Here is a 15,938-nt window from a genome sequence, read left to right as displayed (position 1 = left end):
CCAGAGGAGTTCGGTGATGTTATTGACTGAGATGTGGCTGCCTGAGGAGAAGATCAGGTTGAGGGTGTGGCCGGCTGCGTGTGTTGGGTAGTTTATGAGTTGCTTCAGTCCAATGGTTCCAAGGTTTTCCAGGAGGGTGGAGGTGTTGTGATCGTGGGGTTATCAAGATGGAAGTTGAGGTCACTGAGGAGGATGTAGTCCGTCGAGGCAAGGGCATGGGGTGCGATATGGTCGGTGATGGAGTTGCAGAAGGTGGGACGAGGTCTGGGAGGTCTTTAAATGAGGGTCCCGCAGAGGGTGGTGTTGGGGTTGACCTGGATCTTGAAGTGTAGGTATTCTATGCCTGGTGAGTGGTCGTCGGAGCTGGTTGCGACTTGGATGGTGTGTTTGTGGATGATGACTATGCCTCCTCCAGGTCGGTTGCTGCAGTCTTTGTGGCAGATCTTGTAGCCTTCGGGTATTGCAGTGGTGATGTCCGGCGCTGATGTGGGGTTTAGCCAGATCTCGGTGAGGAAGGCGACATCTGGGGAGGTGGAGTCTAGCAGGTTCCAGATTTCGAGGGTGTGCTTGTGGATGGAGCGGGTGTTGAGGAGGATGCAGTTGAGGTAATTGTGGCTGTTTTTGGGTGGGTTAGTTGGTTGGGTTGTGGCCCGGAGGGAGGGGAAGGAGCATTTGTGGCAGGTAAAAGGTCTGAAGGTGTTGGTCAGGGATGTGTGGTGGCAGGCGGACAATCTACTGGTGTGGAGGGTGCTGGCGTCGTAATGACGGCAGTTTCTGGAGCCAAGGTTCGTGGCGTTGGCTGCGGACGGGCGCTTACCGGCTTTACTTTGGCGCGCTAGCGGCGCGCCCACTGTGCTCGTCCGCTGCGCGGACGCGCAAGGAGCAACATTAAATACAGCAGGAAGGTGGGAGGGCTGGTTAGCTGGATAGGGGTAGGTGTAAAATAAAAACAAAGCAAGCAGAAAACAGTAAAATTCAGCCAAAATACATAGGGAGGAGGAAAGAGAATTTACTTCAATGGTGCTGGGATTATCTGATGCCATACATGGACTGTTACATACAAAGGTTTTCTCCAACATAGGTGTGTCCGGTCCACGGCGTCATCCTTACTTGTGGGATATTCTCTTCCCCAACAGGAAATGGCAAAGAGCCCAGCAAAGCTGGTCACATGATCCCTCCTAGGCTCCGCCTACCCCAGTCATTCTCTTTGCCGTTGTACAGGCAACATCTCCACGGAGATGGCTTAGAGTTTTTTAGTGTTTAACTGTAGTTTTTATTATTCAATCAAGAGTTTGTTATTTTAAAATAGTGCTGGTATGTACTATTTACTCAGAAACAGAAAAGAGATGAAGATTTCTGTTTGTATGAGGAAAATGATTTTAGCAACCGTTACTAAAATCCATGGCTGTTCCACACAGGACTGTTGAGAGGAATTAACTTCAGTTGGGGGAACAGTGAGCAGTCTCTTGCTGCTTGAGGTATGACACTTTCTAACAAGACGATGTAATGCTGGAAGCTGTCATTTTCCCTATGGGATCCGGTAAGCCATGTTTATTAAGATAGTAAATAAGGGCTTCACAAGGGCTTATTAAGACTGTAGACTTTTTCTGGGCTAAATCGATTCATTATTAACACATATTTAGCCTTGAGGAATCATTTAATCTGGGTATTTTGATAAGATTATATCGGCAGGCACTGTTTTAGACACCTTATTCTTTAGGGGCTTTCCCAAATCATAGGCAGAGCCTCATTTTCGCGCCGGTGTTGCGCACTTGTTTTTGAGAGGCATGACATGCAGTCGCATGTGTGAGGAGCTCTGATACCTAGAAAAGACTTTCTGAAGGCGTCATTTGGTATCGTATTCCCCTTTGGGCTTGGTTGGGTCTCAGCAAAGCAGATACCAGGGACTGTAAAGGGGTTAAAGTTAAAAACGGCTCCGGTTCCGTTATTTTAAGGGTTAAAGCTTCCAAATTTGGTGTGCAATACTTTTAAGGCTTTAAGACACTGTGATGAAATTTTGGTGAATTTTGAACAATTCCTTCATATTTTTTCGCAATTGCAGTAATAAAGTGTGTTCAGTTTAAAATTTAAAGTGACAGTAACGGTTTTATTTTAAAACGTTTTTTGTACTTTGTTATCAAGTTTATGCCTGTTTAACATGTCTGAACTACCAGATAGACTGTGTTCTGAATGTGGGGAAGCCAGAGTTCCTTCTCATTTAAATAAATGTGATTTATGTGACAATGACAATGATGCCCAAGATGATTCCTCAAGTGAGGGGAGTAAGCATGGTACTGCATCATTCCCTCCTTCGTCTACACGAGTCTTGCCCACTCAGGAGGCCCCTAGTACATCTAGCGCGCCAATACTCCTTACTATGCAACAATTAACGGCTGTAATGGATAATTCTGTCAAAAACATTTTAGCCAAAATGAACACTTATCAGCGTAAGCGCGACTGCTCTGTTTTAGATACTGAAGAGCATGACGACGCTGATAATAATGGTTCTGAAGGGCCCCTAAACCAATCTGATGGGGCCAGGGAGGTTTTGTCTGAGGGAGAAATTACTGATTCAGGGAACATTTCTCAACAAGCTGAACCTGATGTGATTACGTTTAAATTTAAGTTGGAACATCTCCGCATTCTGCTTAAGGAGGTATTATCCACTCTGGATGATTGTGACAAGTTGGTCATCCCAGAGAAACTATGTAAAATGGACAAGTTCCTAGAGGTCCCGGGGCTCCCAGAAGCTTTTCCTATACCCAAGCGGGTGGCGGACATTGTAAATAAAGAATGGGAAAGGCCCGGTATTCCTTTCGTCCCTCCCCCCATATTTAAAAAATTGTTTCCTATGGTCGACCCCAGAAAGGACTTATGGCAGACAGTCCCCAAGGTCGAGGGAGCGGTTTCCACCTTAAACAAACGCACCACTATACCCATAGAAGATAGTTGTGCTTTCAAAGATCCTATGGATAAAAAATTAGAAGGTTTACTTAAAAAGATGTTTGTTCAGCAGGGTTACCTTCTACAACCAATTTCATGCATTGTCCCTGTCGCTACAGCCGCGTGTTTCTGGTTCGATGAGCTGGTAAAGGCGGTCGATAGTGATTCTCCTCCTTATGAGGAGATTATGGACAGAATCAATGCTCTCAAATTGGCTAATTCTTTCACCTTAGACGCCACTTTGCAATTGGCTAGGTTAGCGGCTAAGAATTCTGGGTTTGCTATTGTGGCGCGCAGAGCGCTTTGGTTGAAATCTTGGTCAGCTGATGCGTCTTCCAAGAACAAGCTACTTAACATTCCTTTCAAGGGGAAAACGCTGTTTGGCCCTGACTTGAAAGAGATTATCTCTGATATCACTGGGGGTAAGGGCCACGCCCTTCCTCAGGATCGGCCTTTCAAGGCCAAAAATAAACCTAATTTCCGTCCCTTTCGTAGAAACGGACCAGCCCAAAGTGCTACGTCCTCTAAGCAAGAGGGTAATACTTCTCAAGCCAAGCCAGCTTGGAGACCAATGCAAGGCTGGAACAAGGGAAAGCAGGCCAAGAAACCTGCCACTGCTACCAAGACAGCATGAAATGTTGGCCCCCGATCCGGGACCGGATCTGGTGGGGGGCAGACTCTCTCTCTTCGCTCAGGCTTGGGCAAGAGATGTTCTGGATCCTTGGGCGCTAGAAATAGTCTCCCAAGGTTATTTTCTGGAGTTCAAGGGGCTTCCCCCAAGGGGGAGGTTCCACAGGTCTCAGTTGTCTTCAGACCACATAAAAGGACAGGCATTCTTACATTGTGTAGAAGACCTGTTAAAAATGGGAGTGATTCATCCTGTTCCATTAGGAGAACAAGGGATGGGGTTCTACTCCAATCTGTTCATAGTTCCCAAAAAAGAGGGAACGTTCAGACCAATCTTAGATCTCAAGATCTTAAACAAGTTTCTCAAGGTTCCATCGTTCAAGATGGAAACCATTCGAACTATTCTTCCTTCCATCCAGGAAGGTCAATTCATGACCACGGTGGATTTAAAGGATGCGTATCTACATATTCCTATCCACAAGGAACATCATCGGTTCCTAAGGTTCGCATTCCTGGACAAGCATTACCAGTTCGTGGCGCTTCCTTTCGGATTAGCCACTGCTCCAAGGATTTTCACAAAGGTACTAGGGTCCCTTCTAGCTGTGCTAAGACCAAGGGGCATTGCCGTAGTACCTTACTTGGACGACATTCTGATTCAAGCGTCGTCCCTTCCTCAAGCAAAGGCTCACACGGACATTGTCCTGGCCTTTCTCAGATCTCACGGGTGGAAAGTGAACGTGGAAAAGAGTTCTCTATCTCCGTCAACAAGGGTTCCCTTCTTGGGAACAATAATAGACTCCTTAGAAATGAGGATTTTTCTGACAGAAGCCAGAAAAACAAAACTTCTAGACTCTTGTCGGATACTTCATTCCGTTTCTCTTCCTTCCATAGCGCAGTGCATGGAAGTGATAGGTTTGATGGTAGCGGCAATGGACATAGTTCCTTTTGCGCGCATTCATCTAAGACCATTACAACTGTGCATGCTCAGTCAGTGGAATGGGGACTATACAGACTTGTCTCCGAAGATACAAGTAAATCAGAGGACCAGAGACTCACTCCGTTGGTGGCTGTCCCTGGACAACCTGTCACAAGGGATGTCCTTCCGCAGACCAGAGTGGGTCATTGTCACGACCGACGCCAGTCTGATGGGCTGGGGCGCGGTCTGGGGATCCCTGAAAGCTCAGGGTCTTTGGTCTCGGGAAGAATCTCTTCTACCGATAAATATTCTGGAACTGAGAGCGATATTCAATGCTCTCAAAGCTTGGCCTCAGCTAGCGAGGGCCAAGTTCATACGGTTTCAATCAGACAACATGACAACTGTTGCGTACATCAACCATCAGGGGGGAACAAGGAGTTCCCTAGCGATGGAAGAAGTGACCAAAATCATTCTATGGGCGGAGTCTCACTCCTGCCACCTGTCTGCTATCCACATCCCAGGAGTGGAAAATTGGGAAGCGGATTTTCTGAGTCGTCAGACATTGCATCCGGGGGAGTGGGAACTCCATCCGGAAATCTTTGCCCAAGTCACTCAACTGTGGGGCATTCCAGACATGGATCTGATGGCCTCTCGTCAGAACTTCAAAGTTCCTTGCTACGGGTCCAGATCCAGGGATCCCAAGGCGGCTCTAGTGGATGCACTAGTAGCACCTTGGACCTTCAAACTAGCTTATGTGTTCCCGCCGTTTCCTCTCATCCCCAGGCTGGTAGCCAGGATCAATCAGGAGAGGGCGTCGGTGATCTTGATAGCTCCTGCGTGGCCACGCAGGACTTGGTATGCAGATCTGGTGAATATGTCATCGGCTCCACCATGGAAGCTACCTTTGAGACGAGACCTTCTTGTTCAGGGTCCGTTCGAACATCCGAATCTGGTCTCACTCCAGCTGACTGCTTGGAGATTGAACGCTTGATCTTATCGAAGCGAGGGTTCTCAGATTCTGTTATCGATACTCTTGTTCAGGCCAGAAAGCCTGTAACTAGAAAGATTTACCACAAAATTTGGAAAAAATATATCTGTTGGTGTGAATCTAAAGGATTCCCTTGGGACAAGGTTAAGATTCCTAAGATTCTATCCTTCCTTCAAGAAGGATTGGAAAAAGGATTATCTGCAAGTTCCCTGAAGGGACAGATTTCTGCCTTGTCTGTGTTACTTCACAAAAAGCTGGCAGCTGTGCCAGATGTTCAAGCCTTTGTTCAGGCTCTGGTCAGAATCAAGCCTGTTTACAAACCTTTGACTCCTCCTTGGAGTCTCAACTTAGTTCTTTCAGTTCTTCAGGGGGTTCCGTTTGAACCCTTACATTCCGTTGATATTAAGTTATTATCTTGGAAAGTTTTGTTTTTGGTTGCAATTTCTTCTGCTCGAAGAGTTTCAGAATTATCTGCTCTGCAGTGTTCTCCTCCTTATCTGGTGTTCCATGCAGATAAGGTGGTTTTACGTACTAAACCTGGTTTTCTTCCAAAAGTTGTTTCTAACAAAAACATTAACCAGGAGATTATCGTACCTTCTCTGTGTCCGAAACCAGTTTCGAAGAAGGAACGTTTGTTGCACAATTTGGATGTTGTTCGCGCTCTAAAATTCTATTTAGATGCTACAAAGGATTTTAGACAAACATCTTCCTTGTTTGTTGTTTATTCAGGTAAAAGGAGAGGTCAAAAAGCAACTTCTACCTCTCTCTCTTTTTGGATTAAAAGCATCATCAGATTGGCTTACGAGACTGCCGGACGGCAGCCTCCCGAAAGAATCACAGCTCATTCCACTAGGGCTGTGGCTTCCACATGGGCCTTCAAGAACGAGGCTTCTGTTGATCAGATATGTAGGGCAGCGACTTGGTCTTCACTGCACACTTTTACCAAATTTTACAAGTTTGATACTTTTGCTTCTTCTGAGGCTATTTTTGGGAGAAAGGTTTTGCAAGCCGTGGTGCCTTCCATTTAGGTGACCTGATTTGCTCCCTCCCTTCATCCGTGTCCTAAAGCTTTGGTATTGGTTCCCACAAGTAAGGATGACGCCGTGGACCGGACACACCTATGTTGGAGAAAACAGAATTTATGTTTACCTGATAAATTACTTTCTCCAACGGTGTGTCCGGTCCACGGCCCGCCCTGGTTTTTTAATCAGGTCTGATATTTTATTTTCTTTAACTACAGTCACCACGGTATCATATGGTTTCTCCTATGCAAATATTCCTCCTTAACGTCGGTCGAATGACTGGGGTAGGCGGAGCCTAGGAGGGATCATGTGACCAGCTTTGCTGGGCTCTTTGCCATTTCCTGTTGGGGAAGAGAATATCCCACAAGTAAGGATGACGCCGTGGACCGGACACACCGTTGGAGAAAGTAATTTATCAGGTAAACATAAATTCTGTTTTTTCATACCTGTATTTTTGGATGAATGGTTATACCGCTGTTACCATACGTGTTACTGATACCTCATATGTGGATTGAGGTTGTAAAGTGTAAGCAAGTTTTGCCTATGTGCTTTTAACAAATAAAATTGAGTGTGTTACGTGAAAACAGTATTGTACTATCTTGTACTTATTTTTGTCTCCACAGCTAAACCTGATGGGGCTGTAACACGTGTGAGAGAAAAAACAGAAGGGATCTACACCAAGAGGCGTTTACAGAGCGGATCATTTTCCAGCTGGAGAGCCTATACTTAACAAATTGTGCAGCACTTACCTCATTTCGATTGAGGTAGTTTTTTGTAAGTAGGAAGTTCACCTATTACCACTGTTTTTTGGGGCACACCAACTTACCTGGACTTTGGATTCAAGTTTTCTTCACTTGGGAACTTGAGACTGTTCTTATGTTATTCTCTTTGGGGACTCTTGGGGGTCTCTTTTATTGTCTTCTACTATTGTGATCGATCCATTTGGGGACTATTACTCTGAATGTCACTAATAATTGTATGATTGTGTAGGAATTTATTACTTTTTTACATATTCTACTCATCCTCATTTTGTATTTCTTGAGGAGCTTTTAAATAGAGGTTCACTCTAGGTTTCCTTTATACCTGAGATTACTTAGATCGTGTTATTTTTTTACTTATTTGGAATATTTTATAATATTTTATTGTTTTTATAATTGATATTGACGTTACGGTTTCTGAGAGTAAAATCACTAGTGTATAATACATATCTAGTATGGTACTAAATCCACTTAGGTTCTCTGATTCCTACATATTAATTTTACTTAAAGGGACAGTCAAGTTCAAAAAAAACTTTCATGTTTCAAATAGTGCATGTAATTTTAAACAACTTTCCAATTTACTTTTATCACCAATTTTGCTTTGTTCTCTTGGTATTCTTAGTTGAAAGCTAAACCTAGGAGGTTCATATGTTAATTTCTTAGACCTTGAAGGCCGCCTCTAATCTAAATGCATTTTGATAGTTTTTCACCACTAGAGGGCATTAGTTCACGTGTTTCATTTAGATAACATTGAGCTCATGCACGTGAATTTACCATGGAGACAGCTTTGATTGGCTAAAATGCTAGTCTGTCAAAAGAACTGAAATAAGCGGGCAGTCTACTGAGGCTTAGATACAAGGTAATTACAGAGGTAAAACGTGTATATTTATAACTGTGTTGGTTATGCAAACTGGGGAATTGGTAATTAAAGGGACACTGAACCCAATATTTTTCTTTTGTAATTCAGATAGAGTGTGCAATTTTAAGCAACTTTCTAATTTACTCCTATTATCAATTTTTCTTCGTTCTCTTGCTATCTTTATTTGAAAAAGAAAACATCTAAGCTTTTTTTGGGTTCAGAACTCTGGACAGCACTTTTTTATTGGTGGATGAATTTATCCACCAATCAGCAAGGACAACCCAGGTTGTTCACCAAAAATGGGCCGGCATCTAAACTTACATTCTTGCATTTCAAATAAAGATACCAAGAGAATGAAGAAAATTTGATAATAGGAGTAAATTAGAAAGTTGCTTAAAATTTCATGCTCAATCTGAATCACAAAATAAATATTTTGGGTACAGTGTCCCTTTAAGGGATTATTTATCTTTTAAAACAATAAAAATTCTGGTGTTGACTGTCCCTTTAAGTGGATATATATATATATATATATATATATATATATATATATATATATATATATATATATATATATATATATATATATATATATATATATATATATATATATATATATATATACATAATTTTGTTTGTGATCTTGCACCTATATGTACTGATCACCCTTCAATTTTAGACTGTAGGCAAGTCCTGTCCTGCGCCTGCGACCATCCTTTCTAGCCATATATATATAATTTTGACAAAAAAAATTTGGACACCTAAATTTTTTCAAGTTTTTATTGAAATTTACGCAGTTTATTTTTTTATTGAGGTTTGTATAAGTGGCAACAGAAAGGAATTTATGCCTATTCACAATTACCTAGATTACGAGTTTTGTGATACAGCTATACCACTGAAAATTTGCCCATTGTGTGTGGAATGGCCAGTAACGCATATTAAGAGATGCGGCGGTATAGCTATATCGCAAGCATTTTAACCTGTAACGCAATGTCCATTCAGCACTCAAATAAATTACTTTAGAGTGCAGGATTTTCCGAATTACAGGTTGTGCATTCAGGCTAAAAAGCTTGCCTTACAGCCTATACCGAAACGATCCATACCGCGATCTGAGAGCAGTAATTATGGATTTTGTGTAACAAAAATGTTTCACAAAACTCATAACTAAAATGTTACAAAGTACACTAACACCCATAAACTACCTATTAACCCCTAAACCGCCACCCTCCCGCATAGCAAAACTCTATTAAATTTATTAACCCCTAATCTGCCGCCCACCCACATTGCGACTATTAAATAAACCTATTAACCCCTTATCCGCCACCCCAACATCGCTGACACTAAATAAACCTATTAACCCCTAAACGGCCTGTCCCCCACATCGCCAACACCATAATACATTTTTAACCCCTAAACCTCCAGCCCCCACATCGTAACTAATAAACTAAACCTATTAACCCCTAAACCACCAGCCCCCCACACCGTAACTACTAAACCTATTAACCCCTAAACCACCGCCCCCCCCACATTGCAAAACACTAAATTAAACTATTAACCCCTAAACCTAATACCCCCTTAATTTTAAATTAAAATTACAATATAACTATATTTCAATAAATAAAAACTTACCTGTGAAATAAAAAAACATAAATTATGCTTACCTGATAATTTCATTTCCATCATGGGGAGGAGAGTCCACGACTTCATTCATTACTTTTGGGAATTAAGATCCTGGCCAGTAGGAGGAGGCAAAGACACCCCAGCCAAAGGCTTAAATAACTCCCCCACTTCTTTCAGGGTATAAGTGGTGCCAGAAGAAAATATTAAATTTAGGTCCGCCCACCGGAGCTACGGGCGGGAGCCTTGGACTCTCCTCTCCACGATGGAAATTAAATTATCAGGTAAGCATAATTTATGTTTTCCATCTAAAGGGGAGAAGAGTCCATGGCTTCATTCATTACTTTTGGAAAACACTGAATGAAAAAATGCGGACCCTTAATCTGAGGGCACCACAGCCTGTAGAATCTTTCTCCCAAAAACAGCTTTCGCAGAAGCAAAAACGTCTCATTTGTAAAACTTTGTAAAAATATGTAAGGAGGATCAAGTAACCACCTTACAAATCTGCTCTATAGAGGCCTCATTCTTGAAGGCCCAAGACAAAGTCACCGATCTAATTGAATGAGCCGCGATCCTCTGAGGAGGCTTGTGTCCCGCTGTCTCATAGGCCAGGCAGATCAAGCTCCTCAGCCAAAAAAAGACAAGGAAGTAGCAGGAGCCCTCTGTCCCCTGAATGTCGCTGAATACACCACAAAAAGAGTTGTAGATTGTCTGAAATCCTTTGTAGCCTGAAGATAGAACTTCAAGGCACGAACCACATCCAGTTTATGAAGTAACCTCTCCTTAGAAGAAGAAGGGTTAGGACACAAAGAAGGAACTATTTCCAGATTGATGTTACAGTTCGACACCACCTTGGGAAGAAACCCCAAGCCTATGCGAAGAACAGCCTTATCCGCATGAAAACCAGATAAGGAGGCTCATGTTGCAAGGCCGCCAGTTCAGATACTCTGCGTGCCGATGCAATAGCCAACAGGAAGAGAACCTTCCAGAACAGAATTTTAATGTCAAGAGAATGCATAGGCTCAAAACTTAAGATCCATGGAGGAGTTGAAATGTCTGAAGACCGGCCTGATTCTAGACAGAGCCTGAACTAAAGATTGAATGTAAGGGAGCTCAGCGAGTCTCCTATGCAACAGAACTGATAAAGCCAAAATCTTTCCCTTTAACCCCTTAATGACCGAGGACGTGCAGGGTACGTCCTCAAAAAAAAGGCAGTTAATGCCTGAGGACGTACCCTGCACGTCCTCTGTGTGGAAAGCAGCTGGAAGCGATCCTGATCGCTTCCAGCTGCTTTCCGGTTATTGCAGTGATGCCTCGATATGGAGGCATCCTGCAATAACCTTACATGGCCTTCCGGTGCAGAGAGAGCCACTCTGTGGCCCTCTCTGCACCGGACATCGATGGCCGGTATCGTTGGTGGGTGGGAGCCGGCTTGGGAGGCGGGTGGGCGGCCATCGGTGTGTGCCGTGAAGTCAAGGGGGGCGGGATCGGGGGCGGGAACGTTAGGGGGCGCGTGCACGGAGGGTGGCGGGCGGGCGCGTGCACGGGCGGGAGCGGGTGGGAACCGCTACACTACGGCAAATATATTTAATAAGAAATACCCAAATCTTGTTTGTGCAAAAGCACAAAAAGAGATCGTGGAGGGGTGGGGGTTGGTTTGGTGTGGGGGGAAGCTACACTACAGAAAAAATTAGTAAAAATTAAAAAAAAGCATGTTTTTCTTCTAAACTGGGTACTGGCAGACAGCTGCCAGTACCCAAGATGGCGCAGATTAAGTTAGAGTGGGAGGGTTATAGAGCTGTTTGGGGGGATCAGTGAGGTTAGGGGATAAGGGGGGATAGTACACAGCAGCATATGTAAATATGCCTTTTTAAAAACACACAGAAAAAACAAATATAGCTTTTATTTTAGTACTGGCAGACTTTCTGCCAGTACTTAAGATGGCGGGGACAATTGTGGGGTGGGGGAGGGAAGAGAGCTGTTTGGGAGGGATCAGGGGGTCTGATGTTTCAGGTGGGAGGCTGAGCTCTACTCTAAATGTGATATTAACCCTGCAAGCTCCCTACAAGCTACCTAATTAACCCCTTCACTGCTAGCTATAATACACGTGTGATGCGCAGCGGCATTTAGCGGCCTTCTAAATACCAAAAAGCAACGCCAAAGCCATATATGTCTGCTATTTCTGAACAAAGGGGATCCCAGAGAAGCATTTACAACCATTTGTGCCATAACTGCACAAGCTGTTTGTAAATGATTTCAGTGAGAAACCTAAAATTGTGAAAAATGTTACGTTTTTTTTAATTTGATCGCATTTGGCGGTGAAATGGTGGCATGAAATATACCAAAATGGGCCTAGATCAATACTTGGGGTTGTCTACTACACTACACTAAAGCTAAAATTACCCCAAAAAGCTCCCTACATGCTCCCTAATTAACCCCTTCACTGCTGGGCATAATACACGTGTGGTGCGCAGTGGCATTTAGTGGCATTCTAATTACCAAAAAGCAACACCAAAGCCATATAAGTCTGCTATTTCTGAACAAAGGGGATCCCAGAGAACAATTTACAACCATTTGTGCCATAATTGCACAAGCTGTTTGTAAATAATTTCAGTGAGAAACCTAAAGTTTGTGAAAAAATTTGTGAAAAAGTGAACAATTTTTTTTATTTGATCGCATTTGGCGGTGAAATGGTGGCATGAAATATACAAAAATGGGCCTAGATCAATACTTTGGGATGTCTACTAAAAAAAAATATATATATGTCAATAGATATTCAGAGATTCTTGAAAGATATTAGTGTTCTAATGTAACTAGCGCTAATTTTGAAAAAAAATGGTTTGGAAATAGCAAAGTGCTATTTGTATTTATTGCCCTATAACTTGCAAAAAAAGTAAAGAACATGTAAACATTGGGTATTTCTAAACTCAGGACAAAATTTAGAAACTATTTAGCATGGGTGTTTTTTGGTGGTTGTAGATGTGTAACAGATTTTGGGGGTCAAAGTTAGAAAAAGTGTATTTTTTTTCAATTTTTCCTCATATTTTATATTTTTTTTATAGTAAATTATAAGATATGATGAAAATAATGGTATCTTTAGAAAGTCCATTTAATGGCGAGAAAAACGGTATATAGTATGTGGGGGTACGGTAAATGAGTAAGAGGAAAATTACAGCTAAACACAAACACCGCAAAAATGTAAAAATAGCCTTGGTCCCAAACGGACAGAAAATGGAAAAGTGCTGTGGTCATTAAGGGGTTAAACCATCTTGGAGAAAAGATAGAATCCTAGATACCTTCACCTTGTGCCAAGCTGGCTTGTTCCTGACTCTGCTGTTTTCCTTGTTCCTGATTCCGGCTCGTCTGACTATTCGCTTTGGCTACTGACTCGGCTCGTCTGGCTACCAGCTCTGGTTTTGACTCCTGGCTTATTTGACTTGTGGACTTTTTATTATTTTTTGCTATTAATAAAGGTGTGATTAATTTTGCACTTCTCGTCTCAGTCTGATTCCTGGCACCCTGACACTTTTTCACTGTGTTGCATGTTCTGTTTTGTCTTTACATTTTCTGCCTGTTTCAAGGGGAAAAGGAAGAACCTAATTGCTCCCATTCATTCTTTATAATGTTTGTCATCTTAACAGGAACCAGGAAGGTCTGGGGCCAGAGATTTAGATGACATGGATTCTGACCCAGAAGGGACCTCGGAGTGGGCCTCGTCATCGTATAACCCCTCAGAAGTTCCCATAGGTGTAGACAACTCCTGGGCCGGGCCGCTTTGAAAGGCTCTATGCTTGCGCTTAGCAGAACATGGTAAGGCATGGATCATTTTCGATACCGCCGTCTGCAGAAGGAGTAACGGTTGGACCCTGGGGCGCTACATGTGCAATGGGAGATGCAAGTAGGGAACGCACCTCAGGGACAGAGAACCCTCAGAGGTGGACGGCTCAATAGTACTAGACATTCTTTTATTTTTAGATGTCGCAACTCTATCAAGGCATGTAGAACATAGTTGAGCAGGCTGGTCTACCTGAACCTTGCAATAAACACAGGTATGAGACCTTGTTAAAGAGGGAGTACCCTCTAACACGTCAAAATCCTCCATAGCTGGCGCTTTTATTAGGAATAGATAGATTAATAAACAGGCACCTTTATAACCTCCAATGGCCGAGGCACTCACCACCTCCTTTGACCCGGACTACAGAAACTGCTTTGTCTCCTCTGTTGCAGATCAGACAGGAAGTGGAGAAGCCCCACCCAGTCACATGGAATTCCTCGCAGGACCGCCCCTGCATAAAGGAGAAAAGGCGCCAAAAAAGGCCATGCAAAACTCCCGGAAGAGAACCTGACAGTTCCACACATTGCCAGAGCCTCATCCCGCACATAACGCAGCAATGACACAATAAACAATATGTATAAAACACCAACTGTTCAATAATCCCCTCTCCTCTCCACGATGGAAATTAAATTATCAGGTAAGCATAATTTATGTTTTCCATCTAAAGGGGAGAAGAGTCCATGGCTTCATTCATTACTTTTGGAAAACACTGAATGAAAAAATGCGGACCCTTAATCTGAGGGCACCACAGCCTGTAGAATCTTTCTCCCAAAAACAGCTTTCGCAGAAGCAAAAACGTCTCATTTGTAAAACTTTGTAAAAATATGTAAGGAGGATCAAGTAACCACCTTACAAATCTGCTCTATAGAGGCCTCATTCTTGAAGGCCCAAGACAAAGTCACCGATCTAATTGAATGAGCCGCGATCCTCTGAGGAGGCTTGTGTCCCGCTGTCTCATAGGCCAGGCAGATCAAGCTCCTCAGCCAAAAAAAGACAAGGAAGTAGCAGGAGCCCTCTGTCCCCTGAATGTCGCTGAATACACCACAAAAAGAGTTGTAGATTGTCTGAAATCCTTTGTAGCCTGAAGATAGAACTTCAAGGCACGAACCACATCCAGTTTATGAAGTAACCTCTCCTTAGAAGAAGAAGGGTTAGGACACAAAGAAGGAACTATTTCCAGATTGATGTTACAGTTCGACACCACCTTGGGAAGAAACCCCAAGCCTATGCGAAGAACAGCCTTATCCGCATGAAAACCAGATAAGGAGGCTCATGTTGCAAGGCCGCCAGTTCAGATACTCTGCGTGCCGATGCAATAGCCAACAGGAAGAGAACCTTCCAGAACAGAATTTTAATGTCAAGAGAATGCATAGGCTCAAAACTTAAGATCCATGGAGGAGTTGAAATGTCTGAAGACCGGCCTGATTCTAGACAGAGCCTGAACTAAAGATTGAATGTAAGGGAGCTCAGCGAGTCTCCTATGCAACAGAACTGATAAAGCCAAAATCTTTCCCTTTAACCCCTTAATGACCGAGGACGTGCAGGGTACGTCCTCAAAAAAAAGGCAGTTAATGCCTGAGGACGTACCCTGCACGTCCTCTGTGTGGAAAGCAGCTGGAAGCGATCCTGATCGCTTCCAGCTGCTTTCCGGTTATTGCAGTGATGCCTCGATATGGAGGCATCCTGCAATAACCTTACATGGCCTTCCGGTGCAGAGAGAGCCACTCTGTGGCCCTCTCTGCACCGGACATCGATGGCCGGTATCGTTGGTGGGTGGGAGCCGGCTTGGGAGGCGGGTGGGCGGCCATCGGTGTGTGCCGTGAAGTCAAGGGGGGCGGGATCGGGGGCGGGAACGTTAGGGGGCGCGTGCACGGAGGGTGGCGGGCGGGCGCGTGCACGGGCGGGAGCGGGTGGGAACCGCTACACTACGGCAAATATATTTAATAAGAAATACCCAAATCTTGTTTGTGCAAAAGCACAAAAAGAGATCGTGGAGGGGTGGGGGTTGGTTTGGTGTGGGGGGAAGCTACACTACAGAAAAAATTAGTAAAAATTAAAAAAAAGCATGTTTTTCTTCTAAACTGGGTACTGGCAGACAGCTGCCAGTACCCAAGATGGCGCAGATTAAGTTAGAGTGGGAGGGTTATAGAGCTGTTTGGGGGGATCAGTGAGGTTAGGGGATAAGGGGGGATAGTACACAGCAGCATATGTAAATATGCCTTTTTAAAAACACACAGAAAAAACAAATATAGCTTTTATTTTAGTACTGGCAGACTTTCTGCCAGTACTTAAGATGGCGGGGACAATTGTGGGGTGGGGGAGGGAAGAGAGCTGTTTGGGAGGGATCAGGGGGTCTGATGTTTCAGGTGGGAGGCT

General features: G+C 43.6%; 1 long non-coding RNA gene across 1 annotated transcript in view; it reads left to right on the top strand.

The window, feature by feature from the left end:
* The window catches only part of LOC128657244 (uncharacterized), a 64,478-nt gene extending 57,023 nt beyond the window's left edge, over window positions 1-7,455 (top strand). The window contains exon 3 of the long non-coding RNA XR_008402095.1: window positions 7,120-7,455. This is a non-coding gene — a long non-coding RNA (uncharacterized LOC128657244). The remainder of the gene's footprint in view (window positions 1-7,119) is intronic.
* The last annotated feature ends 8,483 nt before the right edge of the window (window positions 7,456-15,938 follow it).

This window comes from Bombina bombina, chromosome 4 (assembly GCF_027579735.1).
Source record: "Bombina bombina isolate aBomBom1 chromosome 4, aBomBom1.pri, whole genome shotgun sequence".
In the NCBI taxonomy this organism is placed as follows: Eukaryota; Metazoa; Chordata; class Amphibia; order Anura; family Bombinatoridae; genus Bombina; species Bombina bombina.
The sequence above is the reverse complement of the archived record's forward strand: the minus strand, read 5'-3'. Positions and strand labels throughout refer to the sequence as shown.